Source organism: Theropithecus gelada, chromosome 16 (assembly GCF_003255815.1).
Source record: "Theropithecus gelada isolate Dixy chromosome 16, Tgel_1.0, whole genome shotgun sequence".
NCBI lineage: Eukaryota > Metazoa > Chordata > Mammalia > Primates > Cercopithecidae > Theropithecus > Theropithecus gelada.
The window spans coordinates 25,420,140-25,446,211 of record NC_037684.1 but is presented as its reverse complement, the minus strand read 5'-3'; the positions used below and the strand labels follow the sequence as shown (position 1 = coordinate 25,446,211).

The 26,072-nt window shown below is 37.4% G+C and overlaps 1 protein-coding gene, 1 long non-coding RNA gene and 1 pseudogene across 4 annotated transcripts in view; 2 read left to right on the top strand and 1 right to left on the bottom strand.

Annotated features, from left to right (window-relative positions):
- The window catches only part of LOC112610304, a 14,231-nt gene extending 9,579 nt beyond the window's left edge, over window positions 1-4,652 (top strand). Inside the window, exon 2 of the long non-coding RNA XR_003116307.1 lies at window positions 4,154-4,652. This is a non-coding gene — a long non-coding RNA (uncharacterized LOC112610304). The remainder of the gene's footprint in view (window positions 1-4,153) is intronic.
- The window catches only part of SKAP1 (src kinase associated phosphoprotein 1), a 305,720-nt gene that overhangs the window by 175,386 nt on the left and 104,262 nt on the right, over window positions 1-26,072 (bottom strand). The window lies entirely within an intron of this gene.
- Window positions 14,411-14,978, top strand: LOC112610302 (annotated as a pseudogene). Its single transcript, XR_003116306.1, has one exon. The product of XR_003116306.1 is annotated as a 39S ribosomal protein L23, mitochondrial pseudogene (transcript).

Below are 26,072 nucleotides of genomic sequence, written 5' to 3'. Positions count from 1 at the left end.
CCCCCCCCGGGGGGGCGGAGGGAGACCCTTTCAAAAAAAAAAAAAAAAAAAAAAAAAAGCAGTTTATTCACCTGGTCTTACTACAGCTCTGTGACCAAAGTTGTTGAGTAAGTATGCTAAGACCATATTGAACACACATAAAGGAGGTGGACTTTAAAGGGACTGCTTTCCTTCATGCTCCTCAATTTTTGTGGCTATAGAACCATCTTATGTCAGAAAACTATATATGTACAAAATACTAGTTTTCTGACAGAATATCTGTAGAATACACAGGCTTGGGGAAAAGCCTTCAAAAATTTGACTCCGATGGGCATTTCCAAGATGAAATGTTGTCCTCTGAATTTATCATACCTAGGCACATAGAAGATTGCTAAATAATAAGGGAATATTTTCTTGCTATCTATGAAATAAATTGTCAATGTTTGGGAAACCCTAAGGCACACAGTTCACTAGACTATTCAGGAGTATGAATGCTAAGGTTATAACTGGGGATTATATACAGAAACATCATAATATGCATGAGATTTTATATTTTGTTTTTATCACATCACCTCAATAGACACTAAGGAAACAGAAGTAAACTTGGGAATGGTTGTGAGTTTTAAAGCTAAAAGAAAAAATGAAGAGTCTTAAATTCACAATCAGCTATATTACTTGATTTTAAAAGAAGAGATGATTTGCTACATCTAATGTAATACCAAAGTATTATACAACTAAAGTAACTATAAATTAAGCATATGGACCCCTATAAAAACACTTATTTTATGTAATAATGATACTTATAGACATTTTTGTATATGCATTTTTGGGAAATCCAACTTTTAAATACAGATAAGGAAAGGAAGTCTCTAACCTGTCTAATTCCTGGTTCTATCATACAAGAGGATAAACACATTTTGGAGTAGATTCCTTTGAAAGTTACAATAATAGCTGGAAGAACAGAAAGCAATGTAGATAAGCAAAGAATAAAAGTGTGGGAGTATGATGGGAAATTCTTATCTTCAGCTGCAGGAGGTGATGTAGAAGTTATAGAAGTTACTGTATAATTGTGTAGAAGACAGAGGCAAGCTCATCTCCACTTCTAGAAATTAGAGCTAATGAGCTTCTGCTGCATCATGAGAGACTCAGACTAAACATGAGGAACACAACCTGATAGGAACAGCCATTAACATAAAGTGGCTTTTTAAAAGATATAATGAAACATCTTTCTCAAAATGTCAACTAAACAGAAGTAATTCTTCATCTTTCTGAGACATTTTAGATGTAGTCTTTGTTTTCCAAAGACAATTTATGGGAAGTCTTATTTTCCAAGACAGGTTTCAATTCTTTAGTTACATAGTATTGAATTCAAAGTGGTAACCCTACCATTGGAGCTAGGAAGTCATTGAATTAAAAAATTTATTTAACAAAAACAGTTCCCTTTACTCCGCATTCTCACCAATATCTGTTATCTTTTGTCTTTTTAATAAAATCCATTCTGACTGGGAAATTTTTGTTTCTTTAATAGTAATAATGAACTAGAGACCATCAGGTTCAACTCCTTATTCTGTATATTGAGAGGCAATATAGTATAGTGCAGGGGTTGTCAAACTATGACTTGGGCAAAATCTGACCCACACCATTTTTTGTAGGTCTTAGAAGCTTAAAATGGTTTTTATATTTCTAAATGGTTAGAGAAAAATAATATTTTGTACATGTGAAAATTATATGGAATTCAAGTTTCAGTGTCAAGTTTTTGTTGTTATTGTTGTTATTTATTTATTTTTAAAGAGACAGGTCTCACTTTATTGACCAGGCTGCTGGAATGCAGTGGTACAGTCATGGCTCAATGCAGCCTCAATCCCCTGTACTCAAGTGATCCTCCCACCTTGGCCTCCCAAAGTGCTGGAATGACAGGTGTGAGCCACTGCACCTGGCCTATAATAATGGAACACAGCCACAATCATCCATCTACATATTGTCTAAGGCCACTTGCACACTATGATATATTTGCACATTTGCTGCTCTTGAGACTGTATGGATCACAAAGCCTAAAATACTTACTATCTGGCCTTTTATAGAAAATGTTGACTGACCTCTGGTATAGTGGCTGAAGGACATAAAGTCTAAAGCTAGATTAGCTGGATGTGATCCCGGAAAAGATGGGAGTGCCTCAGTTTCCTGTCCCTGAGTTCCCAGTTCTGTAAACTGGGAACAATAATCTGATAGGGTGGTTGTGAGAATTAAAGTGTTTAGAACACTAGTGCCTGCTATAAAGTAAGGATTCAGTATATGTGAGATATTTTTATTATTACAAATGAGGAACCTCTGGCTCACAGAGATAAAGTAACTTCACAAGTTCATAGAATTTGCTAAGGGCAGACTGGGAGAATTTCCTGATTCTTGCTTACATTATATTGCCTTTTTTATTTTCAATATGGCCTGACCAAAAAAAATATTCTTGTGGTGTTTTTGTTGCTGTTTTTAAACTATCTTATGGGCACTCTAAATGAAAACTTTAGTTTCATCAGACTCTTCTCCTATCAATCCTGTTACCTGTAGTTGCCCAAAGACAAGTTGTGGAACCTTTGAGATTTTCAGGTTTATACATAAAGCTTCTAGAAGTTAAAATTTTCTTCATTCTTTCTAAAAAAGGATAATAGAGGCCTCTATAGCTCAAACCTGACAAATGTGTTAAAAATTTTTGTTGTTGCGAAACTTTCAGAGACAAATAACTGAAGTATGTATAGAGACCCCAGGATCTGAAAAGATGGCAGATTAGTCCATAAGCATTCAAAGATACTTGTTATTCCCAGTGTAACATATCCCATTTTCTCTGGTTATTTTTTTTTCTTTATTAATTCTTCTACATTACCAACACAACCCCAGATTTTGCTTATTCTATGAAACCTCCCACACCTAGAATGTCTACTTAGTCGTCCTGGACAACCACCTTTTTCAAGACTTTGTTCATAAGAGGTCTTACTTCATTAAATCCACTCCCAGTTGGTCACTCCATTACGCCACATTTCCTTGTCAGTTGGTACACAATTTTAAACAATTATGCATTTGTCACTGCTGTCTAATTGTTCTCTAGTTTTTCTCTTTCTGAGTAATATAACCTACCTTGCAACAAAACTATAATTCCTTATAAGCAGGTATACACCTTTTAAAAAAAAATCACCCATAATACTTTGGGAGGCCGAGACGGGTGGATCACGAGGTCAGGAGATCGAGACCATCCTGGCTAACACGGTGAAACCCCATCTCTACTAAAAATACAAAAAAAAAAAACTAGCCGGGCGAGGTGGCGGGCGCCTGTAGTCCCAGCTACTCAGGAGGCTGAGGCAGGAGAATGGCGTGAACCCGGGAGGCGGAGCTTGCAGTGAGCTGAGATCCAGCCACTGCACTTCAGCCTGGGCGACAGAGCGAGACTCCGTCTCAAAAAAAAAAAAAAAAAAAAAAAAAGAAGTTATTTACCATAGTAAGTATTCAACAAATGCTTCTTACATTAATAAATGAAGAACCACAAATACATCCTATGAACAGAATTTCAATTTAAGAATGAATCAATAACACCTTTAGACTACCATCAAGATTGTGAAAGTGATAATTTTTGTTACATGAATTTAAAGATCATCTAAATTAAACCAAAAGTATAAAAGTACCTTAATTAAAATGGAGACTACAACCTATAATAGAGAAATCAACTCTAGATCCCTAATGCTTATTACTCCTTTCAGATACATCATTCCATGACACTGGAAAACATTAGATCTGAAGTGGATTTTGTAGGTAGTGGTAAAACCTTATGTAGGTATTTTTTTAATCCACCCACAAAGGATTATGTTGAATTCCCAGACAAGCATAATTTTCATCTGCATGTCTAACACACCTATAGCAACATTACTTAATATATGAGTATGTGAAGTATATTTTATTATAATAGTAGACAAGCAAACTGAATGTGTCCCAGGAAGGGGTCTTTTCCATTAACTTTCATAAAGGCTTTCATTTCAAAGTTTCATTAACATCTGACAAGCAAGCTGAAAAAGCTTTGCTTAGAGCTTAGGTTAGGGGCAAAATGCATTTTGGCAAAACTATTCCAAGATTACACTGACTGACTGTGCGAGAATATACTAATTTGTTTTGTTTTGTTTTGTTTTGTTTGGAGTGTGGAGAAAAGAGAGAGAAAGGGAGAGAGGAGTCATGGACCCTACTTTATGGTTGCCATGGATGCAAGGTCAGCCTTCCACACTTGGATCTACCAGCAGAGTTCAGACAGGTCAACGTGTGACCGGCTCAGGCCCTGGGGTTAAAAGTTCAAGCAGCGATGGAAAAACCAATATGTCCACACAGAGTATGCTGTACAATTTATTTCAATTTACATCAAGCCATGCATATAAAATTTAGATAAATTCCATTCAGATCTGATGTTGCCTGACACACAATGTATGCAAACAGATGTCTGTGGGGCTTTTTCTGTGCTTTAGAAAACAACATTAAATTTAAAAATATGTCTCTGGGATTTCTTTATTGAATTACAAAATGAACATAATTTTAACTTAAATGTTTTCATTCTTTCTTCCTTTTTTTTTGTGTGGGGGTCTTAATAATTTCTCAGTTCTCAATCTACTCTATGTCATATTAAAGAGGATAATGTATATTTACAACTACAGCTTCAGTGTTATTGTAGTTATAGATTCTATTTATATCCCTTACCACTTCCCACAAATATTTAGTGATTGATATTTCTGATTTATCTCTGGTTTCTAGCCTCATCTCCATTCCTTTCTCCTTTGAACATAGCAAGTCCTGGAGACTGCTGGGTCGTCTTCCAGCCACAAGGTGGCTCCCCCAACCCCTTCTCTCAAGCCAATGGATGTACCCCTTTGCTGAGTTCTCTAGGCGGACTAGAATTCAGAGCTAATTATGATCTATAAATGCCATAATTTTCATTGTGAAGTAAATGGCTCACAACCCAGACCCTAGTACACTAAGATACAATGCGAAATTGGTCTTTAAAAATAGGAGAAAGAAAAAGACCTTTGTATTTGCCTAATTTCTCTTCACCCATCCTTCCAAAAGTACAACTGAGCTAACCTTAGAGCAAAATAAGAAAAATAATAAAAGGCTCCAGAGTAACCTAATTTTGTTGCCAACGAACACAATCATAGACTAGACAAGGTCAAATTTTAAGAAAAGTATACAACTTATTATCACTTAAACTAGACCTACTTTTGGATTTGATATTTTACTGACAAGAGAGTTTTGATGAGAAGACTGCAAAACTTTCTTAGAAGTCCTACATCATGCCATCAGTGAAGAACAGTGATCTCCAATACTGCAAGGCTTTAAAAGGACTGGAAATACTACATATTTCCTTTTTGTTGCTTAGCAAACACGTTGCATGTTTCATAAATGTGATTTTTATAGAAGACATCATGATTTTCTACAGCTGAAATAGGCATAGAGAGACAAATCATTCATCCAATTACACGGAAGGTCTTTCTAAAAGTCTGAGTCCTAATTTCTCACAGTTTCCATATTCTGTTCTGGGGAGAAGCTATCTAACCTTTGGGCAAGTTTCATTTTCCTTATCTGTAAAATGGAGATAAAAATAGGAACTATGCCTCATGGGATTTTTGCTAGGATTAAATGAGTTAATGTATGTAAAGCACCTACAAGAGTCCTTGGTACATAATAAAAGCCATATAAGTGTTTGCTATTATTATTATTGTTGTTTATTTGAGCTCAGTTCCTCCTTGTTGACAAGTACTTCGTGAAACAATCACTTGAGAAAAATAAACTTTCATAGATTTCATAAAGACATTAAAAGTATCATTTTTTTCAATACCTGAGAGCTCTGATTGGGATAACTGGTGGTGTATGGGCTTTTTCTTCCTCAAGAACTTTAAAAAATAAGCATTTTCATCCCAATTCATGGTATTATTTTCAATATGACACTAAAAAAAGAAACTGCTGATTTCCAAATCTCAAGAGGATTTTAGATAACACTTTTAAAAAATGCATCATTTTATTAAAGCAAAAAACAACCATAGTAGTGGTTCTAATAATTTGGTTATGATATTCATATTGTAAATATTTTCATGTTACTTTTTCACTATATTTTTAAAAAGTCTTCAGGAGTTTACTCATGCCAGAATATAACTTTGTTAAGCCTCTTGTTAAACTTAGAACATATGAGTCCCCTGCTTCTAACATACATAAATGTTTTGAATTCCCCGGTAAGCACGGCCTTGACAATTCTCAAGTAAATTTTCTAACGATATAAATAATATCCTTAACTTAAGATGGCCTATAATAATTCAACCATGAGCAAAGGCTTATGTAGACACAAAATCCTGCATTCACATAAAACCTTGTTTGTATAAAGGGTCTCTATGCATAGATATAAATATATACATATGTGTTGGTATGTATATATAAATATATGTCCACATATATAGTCTCTTGAAACCTCCCATCTATTTGGAAATACATTTTCAGAGACCAAGAAAGATAATCAAATCCATTTTCAATAGCCAAGGAGAAGAATATGACATTTTAAAATACCTGCTATATTGTTATGCAACTCTTTATTCTTTATTATGTCTGTCAGCTACTGTTAGGTGCCTAGTAGACAAATGTTAGTCCTAGTCCTGACCATTTATTTCTATTTGGAATAATTTCAAGCCTAACTCTCTAGAACTGCTTGAAAATGCTGTCTTGTTATGTTGGCCTTGCACCTTTAATGAGGTCTGGAATAAGGGGAGGTGGAAAGGAATCTTTGAGCAGAGACAATTTGGCACCTTTTTTGAGGGAAGCCTATCTTGGTTTTGCCTGCACTTGCACAAATACTACTTTGAAAGACCCTCTTTCCATTCTGAACAATATGTATGTGTTACTAAAAGCAATATCTTTTATCAGAAGCAGTTTCTGCTGCACGCACCAACTTTCACTATATTCTTAGCAACTCTTTCTTTTATGCCAGTTCCAGACATCAGTTAACAGAACCCCTTAATGAACAGATGTACTGAAGAAATGCATCAATTCGTTATTTGTTACAGTTTGGGGTGTCTGTCCTAAGGGTTTTCTAGCCAAAGGCTTATATGTTTCCCAAGAGAAATTTACTTTCATGAGAGAAGAAAATTGAGGCAAATCACTGCTGTTGGACCCTGAAGTCAGAGACACTGGTTTGTTGTCCTTCTGTACATGTGAAGAAAAACTCCCCAGTTACAGAAACAATTGTGGTTCCAATTCATCTCTCATTCTTTCCCAATGTGAAAAATTACAAATGAAACGAAATATTTCTCTGTCAATAGAATGTGTATGATTCCAGCTGTTCATATTTTCCCTCTAATGAAGGGCTGCACATTTAATTGTAAGATTTATTAGAGACTGTACATTGCTATGTACATGCAAAACAGTTAATCGACATCTAAAATGCTGGTTGTTTATTCTGACATTAATGATCATACTTCTTAATTTGAAACAAAAAGCTTTTGGGGAAAATGTATTTTGTTTCCTCCAAATCAGAAAATAATAATTTCAATGTGAGAAATAAAAGGGCTAGAGAAAAAATATTGATTTATGTATGTAAGGCAGGGGAACAATTAAAGATGCTTAAAAAAAAAAGTCCATAATCCCCTATTCTGCTGGAAACAAGAGAGTTGATTGCCAGCTTTGTTTGATTTCACAGAGATCTCATACGAGGCTGGGTTCATAAACAGGTGAAATGATGGAGTTTATTGCAACGCACATCAACACTGAAACTAAATAACTGTGTTGCCATCTCAGTCCCGCTGAAAGACGGATGGTAAACTTGACCTGCCGCTGGTACTATCCGATTGCCATTTTTTATTCCCCCTTCGCCACCCCCCCAGGCTGAGCCACGTTGAGTAAATGCATGTGCACGGTCAGGTCAGACCCTGGGATCGGGTGAAACTCCGTTCACATTTGCATACAGGCGGAGTCTCACAATGAAAGCCCATCTGTTCCCGTCTCGGAGTACAAATCGAGTGTCACCCAACTCACTGCAAACGACAGCAGCATGGCCATTAGATGGAGGAACACTCAGCTCAGGTTACGGATATGGAACTGCTGATTTGGGTTTAAATACCTGATAACTGAAGACTTTTCATTATATGTGAACAAAGAATGAACTTTGAACTGCTCAGGAGATACCCTCTCCCCACATTGGGCATCCCTAGTTTTATCCGTTACCAATACGTAACTGCTATATTTTCCACTGACTCTATTTTTTTGTATAAAAATTAGCCAGGCTGAAAGTCACAATGCCCTAAATAATTGCTTTTTTGGAGGGGAGGAGGGAAGGGTAAGGGTAAGAGGTGGAGCAGCAAGGGATGTTGTAAATAGAAAATGAACTCTGAACTCCATATGCCCCCAAAGGTCATTAATATCATGGCAGTGCTATTCCTTGAACTTCTAAATTTTACCAGGGTAGAAATTTTAGTTGCTAGAGTTTAACCAAAGTGTGAACTGCCCCTGCCCTTTAATTCCTCCCTCCCAAACCTATTCAGTTAAGCGAGGCACCTGCCTCCTAGGATCTTCACTCACGAGCCTGGTTATTCCGAAATAGTTTATCAATCATGATCTGTGTCAGAGATTACTTTTCTGTTAAAATTTGGCAAGTACTTTAGAGTTTACAGACAGAAATCACATACATTCTGACACAAAAAGACAGAGCTGTTTAAGAAGAAACCCCAGGATAATAAGCCTATCCAAGCACCAGCCATGATAAATACAAGGAAAATCATGAACAAAAATATGGGTAGACTTTCATCAAATGCTTTCTTGTCCTATTTTATGGCAAGAGTCTATTTCTACAAAAATCTTTCTAAGGAAGACACAAGCATCTGGGGTTTGGCTACCTGTGCTTATATTTGAAATACTTCTGTATTCTGTTACATGAATCACATTTAACATTAAAATACGATTTTAGCCATTAGCCCAGTTTGGGCTCCAGTGCATATGTGGTTACATGTCCAAACACACAAACTCTACTGTAGAGAAAACAGATTGCCAGTTTTCCTTTTACCAGTTATGCTTCCTGTTTTCCAGTCAGTAATAGTGTCACTATATGAAGTGCAAAGGTAATATCTGATTGGGTGAAAAAAATTTTTAATATCTGCAAGAATTTTCTTGATTTGTTTTAAGTAGTTAAGTAATTTGTTTTCTTGCAGATACTTCTCTTAAGACGCTTACTAGGATAATCTTATAGAAAAGAATGTATTAGGATGACATAGAATCCAGAATGTTTAAAGGCCACTGGGCCTTAAAGGCTGTGTCTCCTCAGCAAGGGTTTCTATAACACTATGTGAAACTATGTTCTTATTGTTTGTCCTTTAAAAATAATACCAGGGTAAAGAAAAGATTTGAGGGCTATTTCTTTTTTCATCCCATGCAAGAGCTTACGGTCAACCTTAATGGAAGTTCTACATGCATTAAAAGAGAGAATAGACCCTTTGTTTCAGAAGAATGACCAAGACAAGGGTGAATTTTTGTTCCACTTTGTCAAGTTTAAGGGGAAACTGAATTCAGGAAAAGAGAGTGAGAGAGAGAGAGACCCCCAAACAACTTTCTTAGCTGTCTCTTCATGGCCTCCAATCTTAAACTTATAACGTTTTATTGTTATTCTGTAAACAAGTCAGGAATTTGCATTAGGAGATACTTGGCCATATGATATCTTGGAGGTGAGCTGTTTATTTGCATTCCATGCAGCTGGGTGTCTTCTGTGTGATCAGCAACAAAGCAGAAGAAACCAACAAGCCAGGAATATAATACTAGAGGTTTTCTTTCTGTCTACATCAGGAGAAAATGCTCCATTAAGGAGGTATAACTACTTTAATTCTATATTCTTAAAAGGATATGGATGAGAAAAATTCTTCTTGTTCCAAAGTGATAAAATAACTTGTTTATAGAAATATGGGTTGCTTGGTTTCTTGTTATGCACTATTGGTGGCAGGGGGTGGGGGGAGCGGTTGGTGTGAACAGGAACCGAACCTTGAACTTAATTTCCCCTTTGAACTCATGACCTTTGACAAGATTCCCCATGCGTTCCCCTTCAGACAAATTTCATCACAATTACAGTCCCTTCCACTTGAGTTAAAGATATATAATCATTGATTTGACCTAATTACCTGATACATCCCTTTCTTTGCAAGGTGGAGGCTAAATGTGTGAACAGAAGCTGACCCGTGAAGTTCTGATATCCAATTTTTATTCTAATTATCATAGAACACTTTCAGTCTTACTCTATTTTTCTCAAGTTTTCTTTTGGTCCCTTCCCTGAACCCACTATTCCTTCAAATTCAACAATGCCCCCTAGGTTTCAAGCTGCTTGGCAACAGACCTTCAAATGCATTATGCACTACATGTTCAAAGTGTCATTTTTAAACAAAAAAACTAAAGACCAACTCTGCATTAGAAAGTCGTCACTAATCCCTGTCTTTCATGAAAAAGTCTTCTGAGGAGATAAAAGAGTGGAAACTAGAAAGTTCCCACAAGGTTCTGAAATTATCTGACTTCTTAGCATCAATCTATTATGATTCAGACTCTCTTCTAATAATTTACAAACTTCAGGTTATAAAGCAGACACAGGCAATATCAATAGAGTTAGTATAATCAATTTAAACTATAGGGCTCTGTATTTTTTAAAGGGACTGTGTGTGTGATGGTGGGGAGGTGGGGGATGTCTGCTAAGTTTAGTACAACAAATCCCAAGCAAAGACTTTAGTAAGAAAGTTTAAATAATGGGATACATTTTTAAAAATAAAATATGTGATTTAAAAGCAAAACTAAGGTTGATGTAAACTATATGAGTTGACTTTAAAAAATGAATTTGAGTATTCGTCTCTAACTCAAGTAAATTTTTAAAAGGAATAAACTGAAATCACACAGAGTTTTCATTATCTTGTCTTAGACTGTTGAAAAAGAAAGATGAATTGCAAAAAGTTAAACAGCAAAGAGTAAACAAAGAAGAAATTGTTCTCATTTCTTTATGTCATAGTTTACATACAGGGGCATCATGTTCTCTCAAAAACAAAATGACAGTTGATTTTCTTCTATATCATTTTTGTATCATATCACTACTGCCTCCAAACATTAACAGGCTATACAGGTAGAAGGGACAAAAGAGTTGGAAAGAAAACACCTATAAAGTCAAATAACCTGTTTATTTTGGTGGAGCTTCTTGTGTCCTCACTTACAAAAATTCAACAGCATTGAAAGAAAAAAGTAATCCTTCATCTGACCATCACAGTGGACTGGCATCCTGAATTTTATTATCAGCAATTAATTTTAACTATAGTTTGAAACCAAAGGCCTCAGCAAACAGGTGGCTAAACTCTTTAAGTAGGAAATTATCACAGTGTACACTGAGGGAAATCTCTAAAAGATTAACATTTTATGGTGTCAATTGTAACTAGGGTTGGACAGATATAACAAAATAGGCTGGAAGGTTCCCACAATGTTGGGCCATTAGGTAGTTTCTAAAAGGCAGGTAAAATCTGCTATGTTCCTTCACTTAGAAAAGTACAAAAATTATATATACAAAAAAAAACCCTCCAAGGAATACTTGAAAAATGCCTGATCTCAACTCCCACTTCTACCCAAGAGACTGAGGTGTAACCACGAAAGTACAGAGGAATGTCAGTTTCTTTGATGAAAGCAACACATAGCCAGATGGCTGGGATCCATGTTAAAAATCACATCATGGACTATAAAAACATTGCTTCTAATTCCTGTTTGGCTCTCATAAGGACCTTTGTCAATATATATTAATATTGACATCGCAGGCAACATTCCAGAAAACAGAGAGAAATAGGATGCCTATTCTGTGAGAGAAATACTAGATTTGGCATTATTGTTCTAAGCCTCAATATAGTTTAACGACAAATGGATGGATAGCAAAATATAACTAAAACAAACTGCCCTCACTTGCAAGTCAGAATTCCAGGTTTAAGAAGTAAATAAAAAATTTGTACTCATATAATAATTTTAGAATTGACGAAAACAGGGATAGAAATGCTGGAATATTCAGAAAAAAGGATAAATGTTATGTCCCTGGGGTTAAGCATGCTCTAAAATGATCCTCTACAGTCAAGATTCTTAATGTGGTATCTGTGAACACTCTGAAATTATATGCAAATGTGCATGTGTGCTTCCCTGTGCATGCTCATTTTTATGGCAATGAAGAACCACTGCTATGTAGTGATAAGAAAAAGAATAAAAGCACAAAAAATAATTATGACAATTTCCAAAGAAAAGATGCTGGAAGCCAATGAACAGCCAGCATCATCTCTGTAGAATTACCACTGTAGAACAGTTTTAAACTTTTAAAAATTGATTTCCCCAACTGTAAATTTTTATTAGACACAACTATCCATTTACTGTGTATATTTACAGATCTTTTTTTTTTTTTTTTTTTTTGAGACGGAGTCTCGCTCTGTAGCCCAGGCTGGAGTGCAGTGGCCGGATCTCAGCTCACTGCAAGCTCCGCCTCCCGGGTTCACGCCATTCTCCGGCCTCAGCCTCCCGAGTAGCTGGGACTACAGGCGCCCGCCACCTCGCCCGGCTATGTTTTGTATTTCTTAGTAGAGACGGGGTTTCACCGTGTTAGCCAGGATGGTCTCGATCTCCTGACCTCGTGATCCGCCCATCTCGGCCTCCCAAAGTGCTGGGATTACAGGCTTGAGCCACCGCGCCCGGCCTATTTACAGATCTTATATATGATACTAATAATTCATTAATATTACAAAAGCTTAATTTCTTTCTCATATTCAGGTTGAGCATCCCTAATAGAAAAGTCCAAGATTCAAAATGCTCCAAAACCTGAAACTTTTTGAGCACTGATATGGTGCCACAAGTGGAAACTTCTACACATAAGTACTTAACACAAACTTTGTTTTATGTACAAATTATTTAAAATCTTGTATAAAGTTACCTTCAAACTATGCATATAAAGCATATATGAAACATAAGTAGATTTCATGTTTAGACTTGGATCCCATCCCCAAGATATTTCTTTAGGTATATGCAAATATTCCAAAATCTGAAATCTAAAACCCATCTGGTCCCAAGCATTTGGGATAAGGGACACTCAACTTGTATATACATATATGCTAGTATTTTCTTCCCATCTCCTGTGGATCATCCAGTATACCTCACCCTAGTCTCTCCCCTCCTCCACTCCTATCTTAAATCAATTCTATAAAGAATAGAGAATTCTTTTAGAAATGTAAGTTAAATCATGCCAGTCTCTTGCTTAAAACTCACTAGTGGCTTCCCATGATATACAAAATAAAATCCAAATATCTTACTATGGCTTAAAAGGCCTTCAGTGACTTAGTCCTTTCTGTCTCTTCAACCTCATTTCCTAACACTCTATCTCACTCTAGCCATACAGGTGTGGCTCTAGCCACATAGGTTTCTTGATTATCCCCTGAACACTCCAAGATGGGTTCTACCTCAAAGCCTTTGCATCTGCTATTCCCTGTGCCTGGAATGCTCCTCCCTTAGATCAACCCACAGTTTGATCTCTCACTTCATTCAGATCTCTGCTCAGAGGCCTCCTCTGATCACCCTGTTCTCAAAGACATCTACCGTCACCCTTTTTAGTCATTCTCTCTCTGCCTTTCTGTCTTTTTTGTTGTGTTTAGTTTCAGACCATTTACCATGGCTTGATATTATATAACATATTGGCCCCAGTAAAATATGAGCTCTGTGGGGCTAAGGGTTTTGTCAGCTTCATCTCTGTGTCCCCAGTACTAGTCTAAAGTTGTGCACATAGTAGGTTCTCAATGATAAATGAATGGAAGAAGAATAGTCAAAGCAATTGGCAGACATTCCATCTAATGTTCATCTGCATATGAACCTCAAAAGAATATTCACATGACAGAGGCTACCACACTAATATGAGCTATTGATCAGACAGCTAAAAATCAGCTTCCTCTTTCCCCAACTTGCATAACACTGAAACCACATCTTCCTTATGGTATTTATCACTGTTTCTTTTATACCATTCTTATTTCATACAGATCTTATCCCCCAGTAGCCTTTGTGGAAAAAAGTCCCAATCTGATCCTTCATCTTCTCCCTTATCACATCCAACATATGGCAGGTATCCAGCCCTTGGATTGTAGGCGGGGCTGACAGTCACATCCTGGCCATGACAATCTGAGGCCCAGCTGCTCATGCAGAAGCGAAAGGTGCCAGCCTCTCCCAACCATAGTGAATGATGATCCCTGACTCTACGCTCAGAAGGATGTTCATGGGCATTCATCTGTTGACAAAGCTGAATGAAGAGAAGGGACTCCCACTGGAAATAAACCTATGAAAAATCACCAATCCCTTGTATGATAATTGAGGAAAAAAATTATCTTAGTGTTGATATAAAAATGATGAACACGGGAAGCGCGTGCGGCCGCCATGGCGCGGAATGTGGGTACCCCCGTACCAGTTGGGTGGCCCACAACTTCGGGTGTTCCGAACCAACTTCTTCATTCAGCTGGTGCGGCCTGGTGTGGCCCAACCCGAGGACACCGTGCAGTTCCGGATCCCCATGGAAATGACAAGGGTAGACCTCAGGAATTACCTCGAGAGCATCTATAACGTGCCCGTGGCTGCCGTGCGGACACGGGTGCAGTATGGCTCTAACAAGAGAAGAGATCACAGAAACGTGAGGATCAAGAAGCCGGACTACAAGGTCGCCTACGTGCAGCTGGCCCACGGACAGACCTTCACGTTCCCAGATCTGTTTCCCGAGAAAGACCAGAGCCCCGAAGGCAGCACTGCCGACGGACTCCACGACATGCTCGCGGAGGAGAGGCAGCAGAGGCAGAGCAGTGACCCTTGGCGGGGCGGCGTCCCCAACTGGTTCGGGCTGTGATGGGGCGGCCATCAGGGATGCGCCCCAGGTAGGCACTGTGGCAGAGCAGCCCTGACACCTAAATAAAAGTCCTGCTGCAGGAGAAAGAGAAAAAAAAAATGATGAACACAAAATAAAGACTAAACTTAAATGATGATCAGGTGACCTTCATTTCTTTTTTAGGGGTCAATTCCCAAACAGAAGTAGAACTATCACAAACATGGCATTAAACATTTTAAAAATTGAATTAAATTAAGAAATCAAGTTATACAATAGGAACAATTTTAAAGATGAAGAAATGAAAGTGCTTAAAGGTTTGGACCAGCAAAGCATATTCTACACTTAGACCAGTAAGCTGGTCATATAAAATGTTCATAAAAATTTCCTTTTGAAATAAATATACTTGGATATGAATAATTTTCATGTGCCAGAAGTTAAATAAAGCTTGAAAATAAATGATAATAGGCAAGTTGCTTAACATTTCTACATCTTAGTATCTTTATCTGTAAACAAAAGGAACTGAAGTAACTTCAGGTCACTTCGAGGTCTGAAATAATTCAAATAAGAATCTAGTTGAGTTTTTCAGGATGCATATGTGTTTCATGCTTATTAATGGCTGAAACTAGAACAAATATTAAACTCTCATGAGACATTAAGTTAGAAGGCATCATATAAGTCAGCAAAAACAGAGAAGCAATAAAAGGGTAGAGGTAGAAACTAAAGTACTTCAAGAATAAAATAAAATGGAGTTAAATTAAGAAAAAAATGCAATCAACAGGTTTGAGAGAAAAATAATGCAAAATAGAAGTATCAATAAAATGAAAAGATTTAGAAAGCATAATACTGTAAAATGACTTAATGGCACCGGAAAAGTGCAAATCAACTTTCATTATGACACATGAACAATACCAATGATTTTTTGATTTCATGTAAAGCGTCATAATTCATAAGCCCGTAGGAAGGCATTCATATTTCTATATTCTTCTGTAGGAATTGCCATATTGAAACAGAACACTGGTCCATCCCTTTTGCCATGCTGCCCTGACAGCAAACAAATGTTTCAGAGAAGTGCTCTACTCTCACCAGTCCAAATTCAAAAATACACCTAATGGTGCAATACTATATCAAGAACATCATTTCTTTTTGACCTCAGATGGCAATTATCTTATACCCAAAGCAGGAGGCTGGCTCACTTTGATTTCATGTTGGGTGGCCCACTTAAGAGGTTTCACTTATAATTACATCAAGACTGATATTTTCATTCACTTGGCTTTTCTGACACACTAAGCTACTTACACAATTTGCTGTCATCACCGTCACAATTAGGCTCTCATGGGTGTGGAATAATGTACGTATAATACAAATGGTTGTATTTGTATTCGTAACTGTCCTTTTAAAAATCTTTGCTTTCCTGGCTGGGCGTGGTGGTTCACATCTGTAATTCCAGCACTTTGGGAGGCCACGGCAGGAGGATCACTTGAGGCCAGGAGTTCAAGACCAGCCTGGGCAACATAGTGAGACTCCATCTCCACAAAAAAAATTTAAAAATTAGCCAGGCATGGCATGTGCCTATAGTCCCAGCTAGTCTGGAGGCTGAGGTGGGAGGATTGCTTGGAGCATGGGAGGTTGAGGCTGCAGTGAGTCATGATTGCCCCACTGTCCAGCCTGGGCAAGACAGAGCAAGACCTTCCTTCGGGGAAAAAAAAATTGCTTTCTTAAAAATTAAGGTTTCTATTATTAGCTTCAATTTATTCAAAGTCTCGAGAATTCCCAACTTAATGTAAATAACCATCTTGAAGTGGAAATAAAAAGGAGAAATGAACTTTTAAAGAAGTACACATAGCAGTAAGAATAACTTTTGAATACATGAGGCTTTGGGCTTTATGTAGATAGTTCTCTGAGAGAGTGAACTAAACAGAAGAAATAGACTGGAATGGCAAAAGGAATTGATCAGGAGTGTGAAACTGGAGCTGGATCTCAGTTGTTTCTAGTCCTCTACAGATTCAAAGGTACATTGCAGAAGCACTTTAGCCATAAATCCCAAGGTCTCCTCATCTCCAGAGGAATCCTTTTTGGGGAAATCTTCGCCTGCCACACCCTTTCTATAGTCCTGGAGCAGACAATTTAATTAGAGCCTCTAGTATGACATTTAAATTAATGTAAAAGAATAGGGATTGGGACCAGCCTGGGCAACATAGAGAGACCCTGTCTCTAGTTTTAAAAAGAAAGAATTGGAGAAGCCTTTTTTCAACTGGGAAAATAATGACAAACTTGGAGATGCCAATTATTTTCTCCATCAGAGTATTCTGGACATAAGAAACAGCAGTAGATCATAGTAGTCAATGGTGTTGCTCCATAGCTTGACTGGACAAGTAATTTTAAAATTCCAAGGTGGGTGGATCACTGGAGCCCAGGAGTTTGAGACCAGTCTGGGCAACATGGTGAAACTCCACTTCTTCAAAAAACACAAAAATTAGCTGGGTATAGTGGCATGAGCCTGTAGTCCCTGCTACTCAGGAGGCTGAGATAGGAGGATCACCTGAGCCTGGGAGGTTGAGGCTGCAGTGAGCAGTGATCACACCACTGCATTCCAGCCTGGGTGACAGAGTGAGATCATGTCTCAAAAAACAAACAAACAAACAAATAAATAAATGAATAAAATTCTGAATATTGTTTCTGCAGTGACTCCTCTTTTTTAATAAACATTTTGAAGGCTTGATCAGAAAGCTTATGACCAAGTATCTAAAATATCCCTTATATGATAACCATTATGGTAACCCTCCATTAAATGGACAAATAATCTCATAGTCTTTTAGTAATCCAAAGGTTAAAAAAAAAAAAAACCCTGAAAACAAAATTACCAGGATATTTCATGAGGCAAGAGATCCAAAGGCATACAAGATAACCCAGGAATAAAAATGAAGCCAAAAGGAAAAAAGGATGAATTTCCTACTGATGATATCTGTTATTACCAAGAAACAGTCTCTCATGAACCACAAACAACAGAGTAACAATTCAAGAATATGTCATCAGGAAAAACTCAGCCTTAAGTATTAATTAAATGATCTTACTGGTTCTCTGTAAACCTTAAAAAGCCCCTAAGTCTATTCTGGGAGGTATAATAAATCAGTAATATTATCTTAAGATTAAACTGATATTTCTAGACAAGGATGTTTTTTGAAAGTAAATTTTTTCTTTACTCTCCCAGAAATAAGTTGCTATAAAAACCTAGAACATAGTAGACTCACAGTGCCCGGCACACTTATAAATGTTAAATAAAAGTAAATTATTTGGCCTGAACTTTATAACTCCTAAAAATACTAATGGTTACTGCAGTATAAAAAAGAAAGTAAGTTTCTCTTAAAAATCTTACTAAGGCAAAGAAAACACAATCAGAGAGAAAAAATCATACAAGTTTTTATCAAAAGAGAAAGGATTTCTTGGCTGGGTGTGGTGGCTCATGCCTGTAATTCCACTGCTTTGGGAGGCTGAGGCAGAAGGATTGCTTGAGCCTAGGAGTTTGAGACCAGCCTGGGCAGCACAGTGAGATCCCATCTCTACCTCCACCCATTTTTTTTTTTTTTTTTAAAGAAAAAGCATTTCTTACTATCAGTAATAGTGGTAATTAAAAGAACAATAATGAATAAAATTCCTAGATACTTCAAAACTGTCATTCAACTGTTATGCTGGGCAAGGAGCAGCAGAAGACAGTGATTATTGAACACATTATATGTCAAATGCTTTCTGTTTCTGGTGGAAATCTGTGCTTCCAGGCCTAGGCCAGCCAAGCCAATGACAGGCATCCAGATAATGAGCACCTTAGTATGTGAGGTCCCAGAATTTCTCCAACAATTTTTAGAGGATGTGATACTAATCAGTAATATGGCTAGCAGTCTCTAACAGAATGGAGAGAAACAAGCAACACTTAGCTAACCAAGAATTCCACTGGAGTATAGAAGGAACTACCCATTTGTATATGTTTTCTAATTACCCAAAAGCAAAGAATGACCCCTCAAGAAATCATTTGGGCCAATTCCCTACCTCTCTAGATATAAATATGTAACTTGTTCAAGATAGAGAGATAGTCAGCCACTCTATTTTAAAAGATTTTCAGGAACAATATTCCACAATGATCTTTTATATCCAGCTCATCCTTCTGTTTCATTATTATTATTATTATTATTATTTTGAGACAGAGTCTCACTCTGTCACCCAAGCTGGAGTGCAGTGGCTTGATCTCGGCGCACTGCAAGCTCTGCCTCCCAGGTTCATGCCACCCTCCTGCCTCAGCCTCCCGAGTAGCTGGGACTACAGGCGCACGCCCCACACCCGGCTAATTTTTTGTATTTTTAGTAGAGACAGGGTTTCACCGTGTTAGCCAGGATGGTCTCAATCTCCTGACCTTGTGATCCACCCGCCTCGGCCTCCCAAAGTGCTGGGATTACAGGCATGAGCCACCAAGCCCGGCCTGTTTCATTATTTTTAAAGGTAAAATGCTCTCTCCAGTCCCTCTCTCTCCATGGAAAGGTCCACTGACATTGAAAGGTCCTCACCACTGCTCACCAATACCATGGCAAGCATCTCCTAATCTTCTCTCTAATAACCCTTTCCTCCCAAAAGATAAACCTGACTAAGTCAATCTGTGATTTTTAAAAAAACTTCACAGCTCCCTATCACCTTCAAAATAAAGGTTGAACATAATCTTCAGAATCCATACCCAAATTATTTTTCCAGTTTTATCTTCTCCTGTTCCTACCCGTGCAGCCTATGCTCTAGCCACAGCCTACTACTGAACTCTACCCTTTGAATGTCTCCTTTCATATCTTTGCTCATTTTTCATTATCTGCCTGGCATTATCTTTCCTTATTTTTACCTGCTGACTGTACTTCAAAGCCCACTACCTTCTTAAAGTTTTTGTAGAATTTCCCATTCAAGATGGATCTTAAATTACTTTGTTCTCTTACTAGGTTATAAAATTAGCATACCTTCATTACTTATGCACGTAAATCTATTTATAAGCCACCAGACGGCAGGGATAGTCTTGCTCTCCTCTTTGTTTCTTAGCATAGAGCTTGCACAGGAAGAGACTGGAATGTTTGCTGAATTGTATTATGCATATTTATGTATGCATATATATATTTAGACCCATTTCGTTTGATATGTGGTTTATTTGGGGGTGGGGAAAATTACTAGAATCTGCAATAAAGGGAAGTTCATTGACAGTTACACTCAAGATATAACAGAAAGAGTGGACTGGATATTTATGCTCTTCTAGCTTTGCTACTTATTGATTGTTGCCATGGGTAAGACACAATATCTCTGAGCAAGCGGCTGCTGTACCTATAGGCAGCAAGTCTATATTCCAGGCAGGAAGAAGGTGACAGAACAAAAGCAAAGGTGAAGACAGGAGGGGCAAAGGGCTTTCTCAACTTTCTTATTTTGGAGAGACAGTTCTTCTGGTGACTTCACTTTACACCTTGATGTCAGAACTGTGTCTCATGTCCTTATATCAGAAAAACCTGCCCTTTGCACTTTTCAGCTGGGCACATAGCCCCTGTGAAATAAGAGTTCTATAAGTAAGAAATAAGGTAGAATGGCTGGGCGTGATGGCTCACGCCTGTAATCCCAGCATGCTAGGAGGCGGAGGCGGGCAGATCATCTGCGGTCAGGAGTTCGAGACCAGCCTGGCCAACATGGTGAAACCCTGTCTCTACTAAAAACATAAAAATTAGCCAGGCGTGGTGGCATGCACCTGTAATCCCAGCTACTTGGGAGGCTGAGGCAGGAGAATTGCTTGAACCCAGGAGACGGAGGTTGCAGTGAGCCAAGATCACACCAAAGCACTCCAGCCTGGGCAACAGAGTGAGACTCTGTCTCAAAAACAAAAACAAAAAAGAGAAAGAAATAAGGTAGAATGAACGCTGGTAGACAATTAGCAGAGCATGTTACAACTTGGAAGAGGGAAATAGTTAAATAGCTAAGTTTTCAGACAACAGTAAAAAAAAAAAAAAAAAAAAAAAGCAAGAGAAAAAGAAGCCAAGTTAATGTGGACAAATTGCAGTAAAACCTCAGAAGACTGTATCAATCACTGAACAGAGAAATGGCAGATGAGTTCCAGCATAGCTAATGTATTTTTAATACTGGGAAAATATACAAGAAATTTTATTCACAGAGTCCAAATTATATTTAGTGGATTATGGAAACTCAACAATTAAAACCAAGTAAGTTTCTCACTTAGATCATTAGAAAGTGATCCTTGAAAATGTTGGTTAAATGGGCTGCTCTGGGTAAATAGGGCACAAAATCCAAGGCATTATGATAGAAAGCATTGTGACCTTTAGCTTTAAATTTAGTTGTTTTCAAATTTATTTAACAACTATTTGCTAGTAATAGTATGCATTATACTAAGAATCAATGCATTTGTTGAGCATTTCTATGTGAAAAGTACCACGCAGATCCTAGAGACTGGAAGAGTGAGAACACAAAAGTTGAATCAGACATTACCGTTACCTTCAAAAAAGATCATAACGAAGAGGGAGATACATAGGAAGGCCTGGACAAAAAAAGAGGGACAAGAGGAATGATGCTGAGTGGGGTCAGGTTCCTAATAGGCCACAGTGTTGAGACTGGCTACTGTTCCTAGCACTGCTCCAGGGACAGATCGGGGAGTCTTCCCAGGTCTGGTTGGCATATTGTAAGGGACACTCCGACCTTTACAAACACATGCTGCTGTTTTGCTCTTTGCTCCTGACACATACTTATGTTATTGTGGACTCTCAGGTATTCTGAGCTGTTAACACTCAACACTTATTTAATGTCACAACTTCTAGCATGCTCATTTGAAAAAACAAAAACAACCAATGACCTTTCATTTTAAAAAGTAACATGTTCAAACAGCAAACTTAGGAAATATAGAAAAACACAAAGGGGAAAAAAAGCAACCCATAATCTTATAACACAGAAAAACTCAGTGGTAACATTTTGGTATATGTCCTTTCCACAAGTTTTGTATCCTGCCTTTTCCCTTTAATACATCATGAACATTTTCCTATGACAATAATGACCCCTCTACTGACAACATGATTTTTAATGGCTGCACTGCATTCCATCATATGGATGTACTATAATTTATTAAACCAATCCCATGTAATTAGACATTTAGCTTGTTTCTAATTACTTGATGTTCTAAGAGCCATATTATTTCCAAGATTTCTGAAGAGTAACTTTTATTGTTTATTTTTAATTATAAAAATTATACATGTTTTGGTGAAGAGAATTACAGTCTTTTTTCTTTGCACACATATACACACATTTCAAAAAGTGGGAGCTCACTGTATGTACTGTCTTATAACCTTATTTTTTCACTTAACAAACTACTAACATCTTTCCATAATCATTACATAAATATTATTCTACAAACACCACTTTTAGTGGTTGCATATATTCCATTGTATGGTAGTAGCTCAGGTATTTCTGTTTCCAATTTTTGCAAATGTCTACAATGAACATTATTAAAGTTAGTGTGTATACTTATTTTCTTGAATTACATTCCTAAAAGTTGAACTGGTAAGTCCAAAGAGCATTTACATTTAAGGTTTTTGTTACATTTTTCCCAATTTCTACTATACCAAACTATATATCCACCTGCAGCATGTGGTCTCTTCCTGTACTTTTACCCAACAGTGAGTATTTTCACTTATTGCCACCCAACCATGGTCAGCCTGATACATTTCTACTGGTCTTTTAAGACATAATTAAATATCATTTCTTCAGAGAGGCTTTCCCTGGTCTCCAGTTTTCTTTCCAAGTGTAGTTACTGCTTCTTCCACTATGCTCTCATATCACCATTTATGTTCCTCACTTTTGGTGCTTACTACTCAGTAGTCAAATTGCTGTTCGAATATTGTCTTTCCACCTAGACTGTGTGCCTCTTTTTGGAGGTAACGGTCATGTTTTATTCACTGCTGTAGTCCCAGTGCCTGGCTATGTCTGACACACAACAGGCACAATAAATGTTGGGTGAAGGTGCAGATTAGTGTCAAAACTCCCTGTTTTCCTAAAGAAAATGCTCCAAGCTGGTTTATGGATTTTAATTCTTTTTTCAAAATTTAGATTTTCATGATTTATTTAATAAAGTATCTAATGTCGGACAGTTAGTTTATACTTATTTTCTTTTGGATTTCAATTCTAGATATAATGTGCTGTACAGGAATCTGTAGGTGTTAAATAAAAATAGGAAGTGTCCGGGATTACCAAAGTACAATCTAGAGAGAAATATTCATTAGTAGAGTAATCTTTACGGAAGGGAAAACCATATATGTCTTTCCAGACTTTGACCTTCTTCTATTTCAGAATCCATAACAAATACCAGACGTGTACAAGCAAAAGAGTCTTCGTACTATAAGTAGCTTTCATTTTAAGGGGAAAACTGTTCATTAATTCACACAAACACTCTTTCTATTGTCAAAAATGTACACACACATCATCATCATCTTTGTGTGCAAACAACATAAATCTACAAGTTATAACCAAGTAGAATATAGGAAAACTTAAAAATGGTTATATTAATGTTATAACATTTTATAATCCTTCCAGGGGTGTAAAGCATAAATAATTTGACCTTTATTATAAACAATCTGGTAATTAACATCCTTGTACATACATCCTGCTCTTTGCCAGAACTGTCTCCATAAAGGGGGGAAATGCATTTGTTTGTTTTAGTATGGGCCAGACTAATTAAAATTCCTGTGAAAATCTTCCTGCCTCATATTATTCTTAAAATCATAAGTTCATTTGTTTCAAAGCTACAGAAATAGAGCTGATAAAAACAAAAGAAACTATAGAGCTTGTGGGAAGCTCTATAGGTCAAATGGCTCAGGGTCCTCAATCTTCTGGTGCTTCAGAATTGATTGTAAATAACATATACAAGGTTGTCTCTCATTGGAACATTTTCTTCTGCAAACTCAGCATCCCCGTAAATGAAGAAGTGATTTTGTTTTGAATGGCTTATCTAGATCAAATTCGAACCCTTGGACATTATAGCTTATCTTGTAAGTACATTCCTTTTATGTTTGAAAACTGTTTTAAATGTTTGTTTTTATTCCTAGGTTGATTGTGGATCAGAATTCAGAGCAGGACATTAATATATATCTAATAATCCCCCCACTGGTTTTTCTAGATTATTCCCCATTCTGATGACCACAGAACTTTAAACTTGAGTATTATTAAGATTTACAGAATACTAGGAATTTATTATAAAGCTCTCCAATCCAAAATGCTTTTTTTCTAAAGAACCATTTTAAGTGTCAACCACAAGGTGTGTGATAAGAAATTTCTTTCTTTTTTTTTTTTTTTTTCTTTTTTTGAGATGGAGTCTCGCTATGTCCCCCAGACTGAAGTGCAGTGACATGACCTTGGCTCGCTGCAACCTCTGCCTCCTGGTTCAAGTGATTCTCATGCCGCAATCTCCCAAGTAGCTGGGACCACAGGCATGCGCCACCATGCCCGGCTAATTTTTGTGTTTTTAGTAGAGACGGGGTTTCGCCATGTTGGCCAGGCTGGTCTTGAACTCCTGATATCAGGTGATCTGTCCGCCTCGGCCTCCCAAAGTGTTGGGATCACAGGCGTGAGCCACCGTGCCCAGCATAATAAGAAAATTGAATAGGCAAAAGGTTTATGGTCATTCAGAAGAGACACTAGGGTCAACACACTAAATAGCAATGACTGCTATTTATTTTTAAAAATTTTGTATTTTCCAAAGTGATCACTGAATATTAAGCTAATGGAACATTCTTTCTGTCAATTTCACTATAGAAAGGTATAAAGTTTGAGACTAAGTGATAGAGCAGAAAATAAATCACGGTTTTCAGTGCATCTGCACCTTAATTTAGTTTCCAATACATCTGCACCTTAGTTTCTCTTTTCTTTTTAAAAAATTCTTGCCCATGTAAGACATTTTATTATGTTTTAAAAATCTCTTTTAATCTACATGTTGCCCTTCATCCCTTTCTTTTCCTTATAAGTTATCCATTTAAGTACCTGGAATATTTGACTCTGGAGTTTCCCACCGTCTGCATTTTGCTAATTGCCTATTAGCAAGGCAATTCAGCATGTTCTTCTAAGGTCTCACTATTAACACCTAGACTGGAGCACAGTGGTGCAATCTTGCCTCACTGCAGCCTCAATCTCCTGGGCTCAAGCCATCCTCCCTCAGTCTCCTAAGTAGCTGGGACTACAGGTGCATGCCACCACACCTGGCTAATTTTTTTTTCTTCATTTTTTTAGAGATGGGGTTTCGACCTGTTGCCCAGGCTGGTCTCAAACTCCTGTGCTCAAGTGATCTGCCTGCCTTGGCCTCCCAAAGTGCTGGGATTACAGGGATGAACCACTGTGCCCCGCCATGCCTCTGTTTCTTAATCAGAAAAATGGATACTCATGCATGAAAGTATTACAGCTCACTGTGATGCCCATAATTATCACCACAGAGAGAGTTGAATACTGAGAAACAACAATGGCAAGAGTGAGATCAGAGAACCCATACTCTGCAACTGTCTGTCTTTCATCTGGGTTCCAGCTCTGCTACATGTGAGATGTATGATCCCAGATGAATCTCATGCTCAGTTTCCTCACCTATCAAACAAGGATACGACTCACCTCATGAGAGTGCTGTGAGGGTTAAATGTGGTGATGCATTTGAACAAGGTTTTTAAAGTGCAAAGAGCTATAAAGTGTACAAATTCGTGACAGCATTACTTATAATCAGGGGCTTAAATATCTTTATAATGAAAAAATATTTTAATGTGTTGGAAAATCTATCTCTTGAGAAAGGTTAGATATGACACTGACTTGAAACAAAAGGGTCTATATGACTTAATGAATAATTGTGAAGGTATAAATGATACCCCTGTACCTAGGAAACTTACAGCCCTATGACCCAGGAGCTCTGTGAGTTCTATAGGATGATAGCAGTGGGTTTCTGTCCTACACAAACATCTCAGTACCATTTAAACAACTTACTCCAAAGCCACCAATCAAAATGTCAAGTAATGATTTACAGTGGGTGAATACTGAAAAAAAAAAAAAGTGCTGATTTTTATTTACCTTTCAATCTGTGCAAATCCATTAACTATGGATGCTAATGCTCTTCTTCAAAGCACTTTGCCAGGTCACTTCCTTTCTTCCACTCCACATCCTGTTTTCTCTG